Here is an 18,073-nt window from a genome sequence, read left to right as displayed (position 1 = left end):
CGTGCTGATGGCACTGCCATCAGAGATATCAAGCTGCCACTAGTACGGGTTCAGTGGTAGGGATTCCATCCGCGTCCGTCCGGCATAAGACTCGGTAATGACAAACAATGCTGCCACATTGCATCTGCAATGATGCTCTTGATACATCCATTTTGCATCATCTGTAACTCTGTTATTTACAATGTTTTTATGCATAATAATGCCTTTTGGAGTAATTCTAATGCCTTTTCTCTCATAATATTCAAGGTTCACTCAAAGAGGGAGAACTCCGGCAGCTGGAAATCTGGACGTGGAAAAGCTACGTTAGGCCGCCTATTCTGCATAACTCCAAATGAGCTGAAACTTCATGAGGAATTTTTATGGAATAAATAAGAAATACTGGAGCAAATAACTACCGGAGGGGGGCCACCTGGTGAGCACAAGACACCAGGGAGCGCCAGGCCCTCCAGGCGCGCCCTGGTGGGTTGTGCTCAGCCCAGCCCACCTCCGGTGCCCCACTTCTGGTATATAAGTCATTTTGACCTAGAAAAAATAAGGAGATGACTTGCGGGACGAAGCGCTGCCGTGTCGAGGCGAAACTTGGGCAGGAGCACTTTTGCCCTCCGGCGGAGCGATTCCGCCGGGGGAACTTTCCTCCCGGAGGGGGGAATCATTGTCATCATCATCACCAACAACTCTCCCATCTTGGGGAGGGCAATCTTCATCAACATCTTCAACATCACCATCTCCTTTCAAACCCTAGTTCATCTCTTGTGTTCAATCTTTGTCCCAAAACCTCAGATTGGTACTTGTGGGTGATTAGTAGTGTTGATTACATCTTGTAGTTGATTACTATATGGTTTATTTGGTGGAAGATTATATGTTCAGATCCATTATGATATTTAATGCCCCTCTGATCTCGAGCATGATTATCATTTGTGAGTAGTTACCTTTGTTCTTGAGGTCACGGGAGAAATCTTGTTGCAAGTAATCATGTGAACTTGATATGTGTTCGATATTTTGATAGTATGTATGTTGTGATTCCCTTAGTGGTGTCATGTGAACGTAGACTACATGACACTTCACCACATTTGGGCCTAAGGGAATGCATTGTGGAGTAGTTATTAGATGATTGGTTGCGAGAGTGACAGAAGCTTAAACCCTAGTTTATGCGCTATTCTGTAAGGGACCGATTGGATCCAAAAGTTTAATGCTATGGTTAGAATTTATTCTTAATACTTTTATCATAGTTGCGGATGCTTGCGAGGGGGTTAATCATAAGTAGGAGGTTTGCTCAAGTAAGAACAACACCTAAGCACCGGTCCACCCACATATCAAATTATAAAAGTAGTGAAAACGAATCAAACCAACATGATGAAAGTGACTCCGTATTTCACAAAAAAACTGTTTCCCCCCTGACTGCTGGGACCCACCAGCTACATCTTCGCACGCAAGGAAGTGCGTCCGGGCAAAAAAAACCGATTCGCCCCCCTGACTGTTGGGACCCACCAGCTACATCTTCACATGCAAGGAAGTTCCTGACAGTCGGGGCCCACCTGGTCGAAGCATACGTAGCGTTGTCATTCTGGTCGCGAACGTGTACGTACATACTAGTTGATGTAGAGGCGCGCACGTGTCATAGTAGAGGCGCGCACATAGCATGTACACGTACGTACAACGGCCAGTGTGCAAGAAAGAAAATACAACCACGTACGTACATACAGGCGGGGTCTCGAACGCCTACTCGCGCATACGTACGGCCAGGGCTCGTGTACATGGCTGGGTCGGAACGGAGAAACAGCGTCATCGTCATGTTCATGGGGATCCAACCGGCTGGGTCGGAACGGAATGCGTCATCGTGTTCATCGGGAGGGCTTGGACAGAACAGCCGATTGGAACAAGGCCTGGCATACCGCACAATGAAGGAAATGGCCTTGTGTTCAACCGGCCACGGTCGAAATCGGATCCTGTTCATCGGGAGGGGTCTGGCGTAGCGCAAAATGGAGGAAACGGACTTCTGTTGGATCTCCTACGGTCGAAACGGGGTCCTGCTGATCGAGAGGGGTGTGGCGTACCGCAAAACGGAGGAAACGAACTTGTGTTGGAGCACTACGGTCGAAACGGGGGTCCTGTTCATCGGGAGGGGTGTGGCGTACCACAAAACGGGACTCCACGGGATATTGTTCATCTCCACCGTCGACCTCCTCCAGCCTTCACGGGCTATTGTTCATCCACCGTTGACCTCCTCCAGCCTCCACCTGCGACTGTTAATCCACGGGCTCCTGTTCATCCAGCCTCCACCACGCGCTACTCCACCGGCTACTGTTCAACCACCCCTCCACGGGCTACTGTTCAACCAACCCTCTCCATGGGCTCCTGTTCAACCACCCCTCCACGGGCTACTGTTCATCCAGCCCTCCACCGGCTACTGTTCAACCAGCCCTCCACGGGGTCGTCATGTTCATCCAGCCCTCCACGGGGTCCTGTTCATCTAGCCCCAACCGGCTCGATCGATTGGGATCCTGTTCATCCAGAGGCAACCACATGGTCCTATTCATCTAGAGGCAACCACGGGGTCCTGTTCATCCACCCCCACCGGGAACTGTTCATCCAACCCCCCCAGCAATGCTCACTGTTCGTCAAGGGAAGGAGGCAGCAGGGTTCGATCCGCTTCAGTTAGCAGCAGTAGTGAAGGAATCACTCGGGTTCAGTAACGTAGCTAGTGCAATCGCTCGGGTTCAGTTAGAGCCCAACGCCTCGCACCCATACGCGTACGGTACGAGAGAAACGCGCATCGCTCGGCCCCCAACCAACCACCATAACCGGGAACGATATTTTCCTCGCCCTCGCTTCTACCATGGTTTTTCCGTCATGGACGGCCCAAAGAATGTCATGCAGCCGCGTCTCCGGCCCGCCCAGGACGAAAAGCCCATTTTCTGTCATGATTTTTTGTCATAGAAGTAGGAGCCCACCACATCTATGATGATATCGGGTTTTGTCACAATTATCGCCATAGAAGTGTCATAAGTATGACACACAAAATTAGTTCGGCCCAAAATGTCACGGATGTGTCTTTTTTGTAGTGTTGTTAGTTTCTTGAGATGCTTTTCATGCCTGGAGAAGCTATATATCGAGGTCATGTTCCTTTCCTGTTAAATGTTAACCATAAGGGAGTTCAATTTTTGATACCTTTTCCCAAGTTTACAATGACAATGTACTACAATTTCTAAAGGAATTTTGGAGGATTTTAGTACATACATGTTTTCCCCCCATATTGGTTGCTTGATTCATATGGTTACAATCCATAAGCATTTCTCCTTTGGATTCATTCGTACTAGTTTTCTTAGGGAATTTTCCATCCACTCCAACCTCTTGTGAAGAAGTCTACATTTTTCTAGATTGTAATCAAATGCTCATGTTAATCATGTTGGATCAAAGATGGCACGCTAGTGCATTTTACAAATCCTACAAACCAAATAGGCCTGTAGTAGTGCTCAAAACTTCATGTAGGCACTAACATGTTTTCTTCTTTTGTAGATAAGATTTGGCCCGGTGGTGGATAATGTGATACAATATAACAATCACATCGAATGCCAAGATCGGCATCTCTTAGAAATTACTTTGAACATCTACTGAGGGACTTTACCGGAGATTATATTCGCCAGGTTCTTTGTTGTTAGAGCAAGGGTGCTAAAGGTAATGAGGTTTTCCCTACATTTATTTCGCAAAATGAATGGTTTGTTGATCAGCGCAGGCGGCTGCGGAAAATTGGAAAAGGCTCCTAAAAAGCTGAATTTCATTTTTGAACTTCACATGACAGAGTAATCAGAAGTCATTGTGTTAACCCCATACATGACTTGTCAATGGTTGATCCCTTTGCAGAAATGATGAGGTTTCAAAACCAGCCTTACAAGTGGTAATATTAGTTTGAAGCTCTCTTATATCCATGTTCAGCTGATCAGTGCGGGCGTTTGCAGCTGAATGAGCTGAATTTCCTTTCTAATATCAGTTTGAACCTTGTAATCTTTGAGTTTGAGCCATATAACTCTGAAATTTGAACCTTGTAATATTTCGAGCTTTTGTAGTACAATCATTGAAGTGGCATTGTATGAGACTCGTATATTGGTAGTACTATTTTGACCTTAGTACGCAATGGACTTAGATTATATTAACCATTCTCGAATATGTTTCTTGTCGATCTCATAGCAAACGATCTGTATAGCTGACTCGACTGTGATCTTCTACATTATTGCACATAGTTAGTTTCTTCAACTGTGTGCCCTGTAGAGCGCATAATTTATTATCGCACTCGAGTATCCATCATCACCCTTCTGTGTAACTTTGACCTCATCACCCATGGGTAAACTTATGATCAAAGTCATTCCACACACTTCATTTTTGCAAAGCTTTTTGTCAATAAACGCCCATGATTTTCCCCTCTTCTAGACGACGCATGTCCAAACTAGGTGGGTGGGAAGCTTGCAAGGTTACGCGCGGTAAACTGCGCGGTTGCACGGGAACAGGCTCACCAACGATACATTTGGCGCCTCTTCGAGCCCACGCATGGTCAAAGAAAACACGTTTGGGGTGCTCAAGCGTGCACTGGAATCCTCCGCTATGAATGCGGTGACAAAACGTGACAATTACAGGCCAGCCAGCCCCCATTTATTACAGCGGCAGTTTAACCCTTGTGTCTCTTTAACCTTTTGATCGCGCCCCAGTATTGCAAGAAGCAAACCCACCACGACAAATTCTTAGAGGGTATCCCCAATGGCGCTCCGAGCGGCTGCCCACGATGAGCGGCAGTTCACCATGCATGCCGTGGTGGACACCCATAGAAGGTTCACGAAGCTCTTGGTGGTGTACACCTACAACCCGGTCTCGGTGGAGCACTCCATCCACATAATGGAGTTGTTGCTTCCTGAGGAGAAGTACAAGGTGGTCAGGTTGGACCTCGAGTACACTCGCGCTCGTGTCGGGTCTCGTCCCAAGGTCGTCGTCGCCCAAATGTGTATGTGCAGTCACGTCCTCATCTACCACTACTGCTTGGCCACAAGTCCTTGCGAGCGCTTCGCCTAGTTTGTCAACAGCCCCCACTGCATGTTCGCTACGGTGGACATCACCAACGATGTAAAGGTGCTCAAGAATTCGGGCATCGCCTGCCAGAATCTTGTCGACATCCAGGGCCAATACAAGATCTAGGGCAACAAGAAACATGAGAAGGACTCCCTGGTTCACCTTGCCGAGGCCATCATCGACACCTACTACAGAGACATGAAGGATTCCTGCAACAAGGACAAGCGTGCTTGGCACTCGGCCTGGATGGAGAAACTCGACAAAGCTCACGTCGTGTACGCGGCCAAGGAAGCGTACACAAGCTACGAGATGTACAAGCGGATCATTGACATGAGGAAGTGCCTCCTTCCCCAAAATGTCTAGGGATCCAACCGGAAGCAGAGCAATGGCAAGTGTCGTCATAACAACATGTAAATGGTTAGATGCTCGTTTCTCCTAGTTTAGTATGCATGTAATTGCTTACTTTGGTGTGTGGAAATGTTATGTGTGTAGTCACTTATGTAATTGTATGCTTAATTTGGTTATGTAATGCCATTTTTTAAGTATATATGTTGATGCTCTATAGACAGAGCATAGATGTTGTGCGGACAGAGCAAATCACATTGCACACGGACAAAACAATGGAACCTGTCGGTAATGATTTCATCAATAACTCACAATTGTATACCAACAACTGTTTGCTCAAAACACACACGACTAGTTAACAGGAAACACCTGTGTTGTTATCGGTCTTCCCACACATTTTTGATTACTGACCTATTTCCCGCGTATCACACACATCTTGTTAAGTTGAACCATTTCTGTTGTGTTGGCTAATCAAAAGTAGTTCATCCGAGTGAACTGTATGCCGTATATGGCACACACACCTTAATCTGGCTGACTGTTTCTGTTGTGTTGCCTAATCAGAAACAGTTCATCTGACTGGACTCTATGTTGTATATCGCACACACGTTCATCTGTCTGACCGTTTCTATTGTTATGCTCATCGCAAACAGTTCATTCGAGTGAACTATATGCCACCCATCGCACAAGCAACTACAATCTGAATCATGTTTGACGTCTCCACCTTGTCATCGCAAACATTTTGCATCTTTTTTGACAGTTTTATTACATCTTCGTTTGCGATTAATGCATCGCACATAGTTTCATCGAAGGGTCTCTGATTGTAGTGTCGCGTTAGCAGCATCCTGCAGTAGTATTTTAATACCAAGATGACTCAATCCAGTGAATTTACCTACGAAGATTCAGTTTGATCATGTACCTCGAGAGTTCAATAGTGTAGCTGATGAGCTCGCCAAACTAGCTAGGGGTTCAGTCTAGTAAGATTCAGTTTGATCATGTGTACCTCGAGAGTCCAACTTAGTAAGATTCAGTTTGATGGGAACCGCTATGTTGATAATTCAACACATAAATATCAAGGGTCAAATATCAAAGCAACTCTCACAATTTAACACATATATAAATGATGGAAACAATCATAAATAATCCATTACATATGATAAATGAAGAAACACTAATAGTTTGACACATAAATGATCCTTGCCCAATAAGATGAACCAAATAATACAAAGATTCTACTCATCATGGGTATATTTTATCTTCTTGATCTTTGCCCCAAACCCTTCTTTCTGTTTCAGCAGATCTTCAATCATGTGCTCTAGCCTCTTTTTATCTTCCTTGAACTGATCCCTTTCCTTCTCTGCCTTCACCAACAAAAACTTGTGCATGCTGGTAGTTGATACATCAAGCTTCTTATTCTCCTCCAATTCAGCTCTTACATCAGCCAGAGCTTCTTCGGCTTTTGGCCTTGAGGGCTAGTGTCACCTACTTTTCCTCAACGACTTGCTTAAACTCATTTGGGCATTCCTCAGGTCATGGTGAAGCTTCTCAATCTCAGCCGTGAACTTAGACCTTGTTTCAACATTGCTTAAGGCATCACGAAGTCTACCATCTTTGACTTCAATGTACATTTCCCATAGCTTCGATAGGGATTTAATCAGTGGACTCATCCACTCAAGTCGACCCATTGCACAAAGTCACATTTATCTCCAAACTACAATATATATGACAGAGCAGGATCTATTAGGAAATGACACAACAAAAACTTCATTTGAATGATTGTAAATAAGTTCATATTTTTCATAGACCTCCCCTGAACAAGCCAATAACCTCCTGCCAGTCCAACTTCCTTCAAAAGTAACAAATTTGGAGGGCACGGAATTGCATTTACAACATATCAATTTATCTCCGTCATCGGCTAATCCTCTATAATCAGAGTCATACATTGTATTTGGACCCTAACAATACAAATATCCATAGTAAATACACAAAAATCAGTGCTTGATATGTCTCCATCATATCTACTTTTCCAAACTCTTTTAGCCTTGTTTTGGACTCTAGTTTGCATGATTTGAATGGAACTAACCCGGACTGACGTTGTTTTTAGCAGAATTGCCATGGTGTTAATTTTGTGCAGAAATAAAAGTTCTCGGATTGACCTGAAAATTTACGAAGAATATTTTTGCAATATATAAAAAATATTGGTGAAAGAATCAACCAGAGGGGGGCCACCCAGAGGCCATAAGCCCTGGGGCACGCCCACCCCCCTGTGGCGCGCCCTGCAGGCTTGTGGACCCCCTGGACCTCCTCCGGCCCTAATTCCAATGCTATATATTCACATCCGTGAAGAAAAAAATTAGAGAGAAGGATTCATCATGTTTTACGATACGGAGCCGCCGCCTCATGTTCTTCATCGGGAGGGCTGATCTAGAGTCCGTTCGGGGCTTCGGAGAGGGGGATTCATCGTCATCATCATCACCAACCTTCCTCCATCACCAATTTCATGATGCTCACCGCCGTGCGCGAGTAATTCCATCGTAGGCTTGCTGGACGGTGATGGGTTGGATAAGATTTATTATGTAATCGAGTTAGTTTTGTTAGGGTTTGATCCCTGGTATCCACTATGTTCTGAGATTGATGTTTATATGACTATGCTACGCTTAATGCTTGTCACTAGGGCCCGAGTGCCATGATTTTAGATCTGAACCTATTATGTTTTCATGAATATATTTGTATTCTTGATCCTATCTTGCAAGTTGTAGACACCTACTATGAGTTATGATCCGCATACCACAAGGTGACAATAATTGGGATTCTTTCCGGTGATTACCGTAGTTTGAGGAGTTCATGTATTCACTAAGAGCTGATTGATGACCCACAAGTATACGGGATCCATTGTAGCCTTTTCGATAAGTAAGAGTGTCGAACCCAACGAGGAGCAGAAGGAAATGACAAGTGTTTTTCAGCAAGGTAATGTCTGCAAACGTTGAAATTGTAAGTAACAGAGTAGTTTGATAGCAAGATAATTTGTAACGAGCAAGTAATGATAGTAGTAACAAAAGTGCAGCAAGGTAGCCCAATCCTTTTGAGGCAAAGGACATGCCAAAACGGTCTCTTATAATAAGCAAAGCGTTCTTGAGGGTACACGAGAAATTTATCTAGTCACTTTCATCATGTTGGTTCAATTCGTGTTCGCTACTTTGATAATTTGATATGTGGGTGGAACGGTGCTTAGGTGTTGTTCTTACTTGAACAAACCTCCTACTTATGATTAACCCCCACGCAAGCATCCGCAACTATGAGAAAAGTATTAAAAAAATTCTAACCATAGCATTAAACTTTTGGATCTAAGCGGCCCCTTACGGAATAATGCATAAACTAGGGTCTAAGCTTCTGTCACTCTCGCAACCCATCATCTAATAACTACTCTACAATGCATTACCTTAGACCCAAATATGGTGAAGTGTCATGTAGTCAACGTTCACATGAGACCACCAAGGGAATCACAACATACATACTATCAAAATATCAAACACATATCAAGTTCACATGATTACTTGCAACATGATTTCTCCCGTGACCTCAAGAACAAAAGTAACTACTCACAAGCGATAAACATACACTATTGCAAGTTGCTGCTAATGCGACACTATGATTAGAGACCCTTCGACGAAACTGTGTGCGATGCAATAATCGCAAACGGTGGTGTAAAAAACCATCAAAAAAGGTGCAAAACGTTTGTAATGACGGATGCATCAAACACGGTTCAAATTTTAGTTGTGTGTGCGAATCAGGGCATACGGTTGGTCCAGACGAACTGTTTGCGATTAGACAGAACAACAGAAATGGGCAGACATCTCAATGTGTGTGCAATATGGCATACAGTTCGCTCCGATGAACTGTTTGCTATTAGGGAAAGCAACAAAAACGGTCAGCCAGATCAAGGTGTGTGTGATATACGACATACGGTTCAGTCGAATGAAATGTTTTCGATTAGGGAAGAGAACATAAACGGTTCAACTTAACAAGATGTGTGTGATACGCGGCAAAAAGGCACGGAGGTTAATTCGAGAACAAGTACACAGAGGTTAATTTGACATACATGACTTATAAGTTTCACAGAAATCAGATCACTTTTTTTGGAAAACATTTAATGCGTTGAATGTATAAAGTGCTCCATCCTATTAGTTGAATTAACCTCGTGGTCCATGTTTTGGAAACATGTCGTAAAGTAACGAGATAGACCTTCATTCAAGACAATCAACATGTGTTCAAAAAATATATCAAAAAGTAACAAGATAGACCTTCTTCAAGCCACTCAACATGTGTACAAAAAACAAAAAATGTAGGATCCCTCTTTGCAAGGAACTGCTCCACAGTTTAGATGGAGCTCTCCACCGAGACTGGATCGTTCGTGTACACCACCGAGAGGTCCTTCCCCCTCACGTGGGTGTCCACTACATGATGCGTGGTGAACTGCTCGCCGTTGTCGTCGTTGGCCGCTGGGAGCGCCATTGGAACCGCTGTATGTCCTCTCTATTTGTGTTTGTCGTGGGTGTGCCTATTGTGTCACGCGTAGGCCCCAAACACTAGCAGCACAACTTATAAATTGACGGATGGAGTACTAGTTACAGTGATGCATATAATTAAGCAAAGGGATCACACATGTCTATATTGACTGGAACGAGAATGCAATAGCACAATAAGAATTAAGGCCACGATGATGCAATCGCAGTGGTGGTTACATGAGGCAAGAAGAAAAATGCATCCATCAACGTACGACCTCCTCCTCCTCAACTCAGTGCGCCGGGACACTGACCGGCGGCTAAGGAGCGGCGGCTTTTGTGGTGAGGTCAAGGTGCTTCTCAGCAAAGGCATCCAAGGCTTCCAACCAGTTGAAAAGGACAATATCGTAGTGTCCTTAGTGGCCTTGTAGATACCTATGTACACGATTTGCTCGTACACGTGGATGTGTAGGTCGACGAATTCTTGCAGGGCGAGGTGCCTCGCGGCGAGCGCGACCTTCAGGTGGACATTCTTCGTGGCGTTGGCGGGCAGTAGCAGGGCCACCAGTGCTTGAAAGAGGTTCCGACCATGGAGGCCGATTAGGGTGGCAGGCAATGAGAAGCCCGGGCACGCGGGCTAGAGGAGTACGGCGATGCCGTCCGCGAGCTTCTTGATGACGGTGAACTTGTTGGTGGTGGCAACGATCATATGGTCCAACTAAGAGTCGTAGATGGCATCGACGGCGGCCATCCACCAACCTGTCGCCAACACTGTCTGGAGACGATCCTCGGTGCCATGCCACAGGCCAACATCATGGACCGTCTAACATAGTCGCTGGCCGCTCGCGCGCATCACCTCCATTGGTCTGGAGTGAGCACTTGTGCACTTAGTGTAGGTTCTTAGGCAAATGCTTAGGTGCGTACGATGTGGTAGATGCATTGGAATGGAGGGGCGCCTTTATATGAGTGCAAACTGCATTGCATTCACATCATGCTGCCTCTTTTCCCGGTCCTCCTTCCATTACTTCCCTCATGCATTCATGATGCTAATTGAAGGAGGATGCATCATTGGCCATTCAACATTCCGAGAACTGCTACCCTCTCCCTCGTCTGCATTAAAGCCGTATCGGGAACTGCGCCGCCCGCTATCAAATTGAATAGTATTGCGCCGCCCGCTGCACGCTCGGCTGAACACGCCTCCTCGCCTCCATATGTGCTTAATTACTAAATTCTAGTTGCAAAAAATAGATACTGCTAGTGATTTTTAGCTTCATATTTTGACAAATCGCAGTGTGACAAGGTTGACAAACGGCAATGTTACTAGATCAACAAATGTCAATCTTTCCAGTTTGACAAATGGCAACATACCCAATATGACAGATGCAAATCTTACCAAATTGTTTGTAAGTGGTTGCACACGGGTCATCCAAAAGAACCGTTTGCATTGAAGAGATGCACAAATCCTGCTCTCGCTTTGCATACGGGTGTTCTATCTAAAACGTTTGCGATCAAGAGCCATTAAAACCTATAGCCATTAAAAACCAGGACACATGGCATCACGTGAATGGTTAAAATTTGAATTATGCACATAAATGCATTGAAAAATCAATTAATGCATAAAAATTTCCAAACAAACCCCGAAAAATCCTAAAAATTGACACAACACTGATGTTGTTCTATGTTGACACGAGAAAATTTTGAAAGCAATAAGAGGCAATGGATATCATTTCGTCCCCAAAGGTGGGACCTTCCCTACCGAAACCATCATGCTTGTTGTGAGAAGCTCTGGTTTGTGAGAAGCATATACCCAAACCTGCCCCAAATGGGACAAAAAATTTACCACGGCATGTTGATGCCGCTCCATGATAGCATGCCAAGTTTCATGAATTTGAGATGAGTTTTGGATTTACTAGAATTTAAAAACCAGGAATCTCAATGTTTGCGGCCGAGTGACGGTGGCAGGGTGTTTGACATTCATTCCCATTTCTTGCATGGGACCTAAGCATGCAACCAAGGACACATATTTGAAACCAATTTATATGCATTAGAGCAAGTGCATGTAGTTCAAATTTCAATTATGCACATAAATGCATTGAAAAACTCAACTAATGCATAAAAATGTCCAACCCCGAGAAATCCCAAAAATTGACACAACACTCCTGTTGTTCTATGTTGGCACGAGAAATTTTTTGAAAGCAATAAGAGGCAATGGATATCGCTTCATCCCCAAAGGTGGGACGTTCCTTACCAAAACCATCAGGCTTGTTGTGAGAAGCTCTGGTTTGTGAGAAGCATATCCCCAAACCTGCCCCAAATGGGACAAAAAATTTACCATGAGATGTTGAAGCTGCTCCATGGTAGCATGCCAAGTTTCATGAATTTGAGATGAGTTTTGGATTTACTAGAATTTAAAAACCAGGAATCTCAATGTTTGCGGCCGAGTGACGGTGGCAGGGTGTTTGACATTCATTCCCATTTCTTGCATGGGACCTAAGCATGCAACCAAGGACACAGTTTTGAAACCAATTTATATGCATTAGAGCAAGTGCATGTAGTTCAAATTTCAATTATGCACATAAATGCATTGAAAAACTCAACTAATGCATAAAAATGTCCAACCCCGAAAAATCCCAAAAATTGACACAACACTCCTGTTGTTCTATGTTGGCACGAGAATTTTTTTGAAAGCAATAAGAGGCAATGGATATCATTTTATCCCCAAAGGTGGGACGTTCCCTACTGAAATCACCAGGCTTGTTGTGAGAAGCTCTGGTTTGTGAGAAGCATATCCCCAAACCTGCCCCAAATGGGACAAAAAAATTACCACCACATGTTGATGTCGCTCCATGATAGCATGCCAAGTTTCATGAATTTCAGAGGAGTTTTGGATTTACTAGAATTTAAAAAATAGGCATCTCAATGTTTGCGGCCGAGTGATGGTGGCAAGGTGTTTGACATTCATTCCCATTTCTTGCATGAGACCTAAGCATGCAACCAAGGACATAGATTTGAATTTTCAACCAATTTATATGCATTAGAGCATGTGCATGAGTTCAAATTTGAATTATGCATGCATTGAAAAACTCAATTAATGCATAAAAACGTCCAAACGAACCGCAAAAATTCCCCAAAATTGACACAACACTCATGTTGTTCTATGTTGTCACGAGAAAATTTTTGAAAGCAATAAGAGAAAATGGATATCGTGTTGTGAGAAGATCTGGTTTGTGAGAAGCATATCCCCAAACCTGCCCCAAATGGGATAAAACATTTACCACAACATGTTGATGCTGTTCCATGATAGCATGCCAAGTTTCATGAATTTCAGATGAGTTTTGCATTTACTAAAATTTAAAAACCAGGTATCTCAATGTTTGCGGCCGAGTGACTGTGGCAGGTAGTTTGACATTCATTCCCATTTCTTGCATGGGACCTAAGCATGCAACCAAGGACACATATTTAAATTTTCAACCAATTTATATGCACTAGAGCATGTGCCTGTAGTTCATATTTGAATTATGCACATGAATGCATAGGAAACTCAGTTAATGTATAAAAATGTCCAAGCGAACCCCCAAAAATCCAAAAAATTGACACAACACTCCTGTTGTTTTATGTTGACACTAGGAAAAAAATTGAAATCGAGAAGAGGCAATGGATATCGTTTCGTTCAGAAAGGTGAAACTTTCCCTACCGAAACATCTGGGCTTGTTGTGAGAAGCTCTGGTTTGTGAGAAGCATACCCCCAAACCTGCCCCAAATGGGACAAGAAAATTACCATGGCATGTTGATGCCGCTCCATGACAGCATGCCAAGTTTCATGAATTTCAGACAAGCTTTGGATTTACTTGAATTTAAAAACCAGGTATCTCAATGTTTGCGGCCGAGTGACGGTGGCAGGGTGTTTGACATTCATTCTCATTTCTTGCATGGGACCTAAGCATGCAACCAAGGATACATATTTGAATTTTTCAACTAATTTATATGCATTAGAGCATGTGCATGTAGTTCAAATTTGAATTATGCACATGAATGCATAGAAAACTCAGTTAATGTATAAAAATGTCCAAGCGAACCCCAAAAAATCCCAAAAATTGACACAACACTCCTGTTCTTCTATGTTGACACTAGGGAAAAAAGTGAAATCGAGAAGAGGCAACGGATATCGTTTCGTCCAGAAAGGTGAAACATTCCCTACCGAAACCATCACACTTGTTGTGAGAAGCTCTGGTTTATGAGAAGCTTATACCCAAACCTGCCCGAAATGGGACAAATTTTTTACCACGACATGTTGATGCCACTCCATGATAGAATGCCAAGTTTCATGAATTTCGGACGACTTTTGGATTTACTAGAATTACAAAAGCAAGTACGTCGACATTTGCCGGAGAGCCACGGTGCCGTGGTGTTCGAAATTCATCCCCATTTCTTGCATGGGACATAAGCATAAACCCATGGACACATATATGATTTCACAACCCATGTTGGTGCACCGGAGCATGTGCATGTAGTTTAATTTTGAATTGTGCACCTGAAATGGCTAGAAAACCAATTTAATGTATAAAATGTCGAAATAAACCCTGAATAATTCCAATTCTTTTACGACACACATATAGTTGCATGTTCATTGCAGATAAAAGGTCTAGCAATTCAAACACCGTCCATTGCCGCTACCCGCTATGACCCCACTATGTAATTCAAATCAAGAAGAAAGATCAAGTAGATACCACAATGTTTATTATAACAAACCGTGTGAGATGCAGCACAAAATATCTTGGAGCACCGCCAGAGTATAGTACGCATATGCCTTACGCGAGAAGGTGCGATGGCTACAGTCCACAACCCGCTCTGTATAAGGGACCGTGTCTGATGACACTTTACGCACCAGTTTTTTCGCTGAAGTGATTCCAAATTTTTGGCTTCCGCGGAAATATCTACCTCCCCGCCCCTCCCCCTTACCAAAAGCCACATTTCCCTTGTTTTCGCGTTCCTTTCCAAGTTGAAACCTTCACTCCTTGCTTGTAGCGCGCCTCCTTGTTAGCGACCCTCCTTCACGCTGCTCGGCCTCGCCTATCCAGGCAGGTAATCCACACCCGACCCCCATCCTCCTCCACCTTCCACACCCCACATGCCCCGACCGCCGGTGCGAGCGTGACACCTTCCACCCAAATCACTGAACCCTCCACCAAATAAGCGCCGCCCTGATAACCCACAAGTGTAGGGGATCGCAACAACTTTCGAGGGTAAAGTATTCAACCCAAATTTATGTTGGAAATATGCCCTAGAGGCAATAATAAAAGTATTATTATTATATTTCCTTGTTCATGATAATTGTCTTTTATTCATGCTATAACTGTATTATCCGGAAATCGTAATACACGTGTGAATACATAGACCACAATATGTCCCTAGTGAGCCTCTAGTTGACTAGCTCGTTGTGATCATAGACATTTTATCCTCTTGTGCTGCTGTGCTGCTGTTGTGCTGCTGTTGGATGGAGTCTTCCTCAACCTCTCCCTCTCTCCTTGCTGGATCAAGGCGTGGGAGACATCACCGGGCTGTACGTGTATTAAACGCGGAGGTGCCGTTCGTTCGGCACTAGGATCATCGGTGATTTGAATCACGACGAGTACGACTCCATCAACCCCGTTCACTTGAACGCTTCCGCTTAGCGATCTACAAGGGTATGTAGATGCACTCTCTTTCTACTCGTTGCTGGTCTCTCCATAGATAGATCTTGGTGACACGTAGGAAAATTTTGAATTTCTTCTACGTTCCCCAGCAGTGGCATCATGAGCTAGGTCTATTGCGTAGATTCTTTGCACGAGTAGAACACAAAGTAGTTGTGGGCGTTGATTTTGTTCAATATGCTTACCGTTACTAGTCCAATCTTGTTTCGACGGTATTGTGGGATGAAGCGGCCCGGACCGACCTTACACGTACTCTTACGTGAGACAGGTTCCACCGATTGACATGCACTTGGTGCATAAGGTGGCTAGAGGGTGCCAGTCTCTCCCACTTTAGTCGGAACGGATTCGATGAAAAGGGTCCTTATGAAGGGTAAATAGCAATTGACATATCACGTTGTGGTTTTGCGTAGGTAAGAAACGTTCTTGCTAGAAACCCATAGCAGCCACGTAAAACATGCAACAACAATTAGAGGACGTCTAACTTGTTTTTGCAGGGTATGCTATGTGATGTGATATGGCCAAGAAGAATGTGATGAATGATATGTGATGTATGAGATTGATCATGTTCTTGTAATAGGATTCACGACTTGCATGTCGATGAGTATGACAACCGGCAGGAGCCATAGGAGTTGTCTTTATTTATTGTATGACCTGCGTGTCATTGAAGAACGCCATGTAAACTACTTTACTTTATTGCTAAACGCGTTAGTCATAGAAGTAGAAGTAGTCGTTGGCGTGACAACTTCATGAAGACACGATGATGGAGATCATGATGATGGAGATCATGGTGTCGTGCCGGTGACGATGATGATCATGGAGCCCCGAAGATGAAGATCAAAAGGAGCAAAATGATATTGGCCATATCATGTCACTATTTGATTGCATGAGATGTTTATCATGTTTATGCATCTTGTTTGCTTAGGACGACGGTAGTAAATAAGATGATCCCTTACAAAATTTCAAGAAGTGTTCTCCCCTAACTGTGCACCGTTGCTACAGTTCGTCGCTTCTAAGCACCACGTGATGATCGGGTGTGATGGATTCTTACGTTCACATACAACGGGTGTAAGACAGTTTTACACAGCGAAAACACTTAGGGTTAACTTGACGAGCCTAGCATGTGCAGACATGGCCTCGGAACACGGAGACTGAAAGGTCGAGCATGAGTCGTATGGTAGATACGATCAACATGAAGATGTTCACCGATGATGACTAGTCCGTCTCACGTGATGATCGGACACGGCCTAGTTGACTCGGATCATGTGATCACTTAGATGACCAGAGGGATGTCTATCTAAGTGGGAGTTCATAAGATGAACTTAATTATCCTGAACATAGTCAAAAGACCTTTTGCAAATTATGTCGTAAGCTCGCGCTTTAGTTCCACTGTTTAGATATGTTCCTAGAGAAAATATAGTTGAAAGTTGATTATGCGATCAGTAGAAAGCTTATGTCCTTAATGCACCGCTCAGTGTGCTGAACCCCAACGTCGTTTGTCGATGTTGCGAACATCGGACATACACGTTTTGATAACTACGTGATAGTTCAATTAAATGGTTTAAGTAGAGGCACCAAAGACGTTTTCGAAACGTTGCGGAACATATGAGATGTTTCGATGGCTGAAATTGGGATTTCAGGCTCGTGCCCACGTCAAGAGGTATAAGACCTCCGACGATTTTCTTAGCCTGCAAACTAAGGGAGAAAAGCTCAATCGTTGAGCTTGTGCTCAGATTGTCTGAGCACAACAATCACTTGAATCGAGTGGGAGTTGATCCTCCAGATGAGATAGTGATGTTTCCCCAAAGTCATTGCCACCAAGCTGCTAGAGCTTCGTGATTAACTATAACATATCAGGGATAGATATGATGATCCTTGAAATATTCATGATGTTTGACACCGCGAAAGTAGAAATCAAGAAGGAGCATCAATTGTTGATGGTTGGTGAAACCACTAGTTTCAAGAAGGGCAAGGGAACAAAGGGATACTTCATGAAACGGCAATTCAGCTGCTGCTCTAGTGAAGAAACCCAAGGTTGAACCCAAACCCGAGACTAAGTGCTTCTGTAAATAAGGGGAACAACCACTGGAGCAGCATTACCCTAGATACTTGGTAGATGAGAAGGCTGGCAAGGTCGATAGAAGTATATTGGATATACATTATGTTAATGTGTACTTTACTAGTACTCCTAGTAGCACCAGGGTATTGGATACCGGTTCGGTTGCTAAGTGTTAGTAACTCGAAATAAAAGCTACGGAATAAACGGAGACTAGCTAAAGGTGAGCTGACGATATATGTTGGAAGTGTTTCCAAGGTTGATATGATCAAGCATCGCACGCTCCCTCTACCACCGAGATTGGTGTTTGCGTTGAGCATAGACATGATTGGATTATGTCTATCGCAATACGGTTATTCATTTAAGGAGAATAATGGTTACTCTATTTTTGAATAATACCTTCAATGGTCTTGCACCTAAAGGAATGGTTT

This window comes from Triticum dicoccoides, chromosome 2B (genome assembly GCF_002162155.2).
Source record: "Triticum dicoccoides isolate Atlit2015 ecotype Zavitan chromosome 2B, WEW_v2.0, whole genome shotgun sequence".
In the NCBI taxonomy this organism is placed as follows: Eukaryota; Viridiplantae; Streptophyta; class Magnoliopsida; order Poales; family Poaceae; genus Triticum; species Triticum dicoccoides.
This window is presented reverse-complemented; position numbering follows the sequence as displayed.